This window comes from Sapajus apella, unplaced genomic scaffold (genome assembly GCF_009761245.1).
Source record: "Sapajus apella isolate SASKATOON/1434 unplaced genomic scaffold, GSC_monkey_1.0 scaffold4741, whole genome shotgun sequence".
Lineage (NCBI taxonomy): Eukaryota > Metazoa > Chordata > Mammalia > Primates > Cebidae > Sapajus > Sapajus apella.
Genome location: NW_022441667.1, coordinates 3,509 through 5,253, shown reverse-complemented (window position 1 = coordinate 5,253; position 1,745 = coordinate 3,509). Strand labels below are relative to the sequence as shown.

At 52.8% G+C, this 1,745-nt stretch overlaps 1 pseudogene; it reads left to right on the top strand.

Moving 5' to 3' along the window:
• The first annotated feature begins 53 nt into the window (after window positions 1-53).
• LOC116547790 lies at window positions 54-664 on the top strand (annotated as a pseudogene).
• The last annotated feature ends 1,081 nt before the right edge of the window (window positions 665-1,745 follow it).

The window sequence follows — 1,745 nt, the reverse complement described above, 5'->3', positions numbered from 1 at the left end:
GTGGGGTCACCACGTGCCTGCACTTCCTGGGCCAGCTAAATGCCGACCTGCTGAAGCTGCCTGTGAGCATGGCTCCATTTCCTAGGCTGCATTTCTTTATGCCTGGCTTGGCCACACTGACCAGCCGGCAGTACCGGGCCCTGACCGTGGCTGAGCTCACTCAGCAGCTCTTCGATGCTAAGAATATGATGGCAACCTGTGACCCCTGACATGGCGGCTACCTAACCGTGGCTGCCATTCTCAGAGGTCACATGTCCATCAGGGAGATGAATGAGCAAATGCTTAATATCCAGAACAAGAACAGCAGCTACTTTGCTGAGTGACTCCCTCACAACGGGAAAAGAGCCATCTGTGACATCCCACCCCGGGGGCTAAAAATGCCAGCCACCTTCACCGGTAACAACACAGCCATCCAGGAACTCTTCAAACGCGATGCCAAACAGTGTATAGCTATGCTCAGGCACAAGGCCTTCCTGCACTGGTACACAAGGGAGGGCATGGATGAGACGGAGTTCACCGAGAGCAACCTTAACGCCCTGGTGTCAGAATATCAGTTATACCAAGACGCCACAGCTCAGGAGGAGGTAGCCTAGAAGCTTCCTTTTCCAGGTAAAGGGAGAAGTAGTGTGGATTCTTTAGTGTATTCTGATAGCCATTGTTACTTTCTCTTACCTCGTTGAATCTTTACATCTCCTCCTGCTACATTTTAAAGCATTTTGATAGTGCATAGTTTGGCCTAATAACGTATTTTTATGGCACTTGGTTTCACCTCCTCTTCTTTCTATAGGCCCCTGGGTACCGCTTTCTGATGGGCATAGTGGTCCTGCAAGGCTGCGGCTGTCTTGGGCTTGTCACATCCCAGGAACAAGCAGCCCAGTGGCTCCTGGAGGGGTCGACCTGGGCTGTGGACATGGCAGGCAGGCTTCACACAAACTTGGGGCTGACCTGGGCCTTGGGCAGCTACTCGGTGGGGAACCTGTTTCTGAAGGTAAGCCTTGATTTATCCTATTTACCAAACTTCCAGGGGACCAGCTGGGCCTGTTCATGGAATTTTATAAGTGGTCAGTGACCCCGGTGTATAATGTCCCCAGTGTATCACCTCAGGGTAGGAATGTGATTGGACTGTTGGCCCTGAACCAGCAATGAAGGGTGGGCAAGCAGGGCCCCAGCCACCCCCTTACTATAATGGCCTGGGTGTGTCTGTGTGGCCTCACTGTCTTAATGAGGTGGGCATGGGTATCTGGCAGGAGCTGGTAGGCAGGAATTGAGCCCACCATATACTCATGCCGTGAACCCCACAAATAAGGGGATTCAGTTGTGAAGGCTGTAGATAAGGTTGCTGGCCTGCGTGCTTGGGGTAGTCTTGGTCCAAAGGCACAGGTGGGGTTTCTGAACAGGACCTGGGGAAACAGGCAGGTGCTCACAAGTGCTGTTTCCCTCAGCTGGCAACCAGTAAGAATGGCCTAGTGGAGGTCTGACCTGCCCCAGTCTGGAGGGCTGATGTTCTCTGGAAAGTTGGCTAAGGGGCACTGTCTCCTGTCTGCCTGACTCCCACTCCAAAACTTCAGGGCAAAAATAATCCAAGATTGTCAGGATGAGACTGGTGAGGTTATCACCCTTGGGGATGGGACCTTTAGCCCGGGACCCTAGCCTAGCAGAGTCTCCTCCTGAGGCTTGTCAGGGAGCCTGGACTTCAAAGCCTGCTTCAGGAAAGCTGTCAAATAAGAGATGTGTGTGTGAGCTGG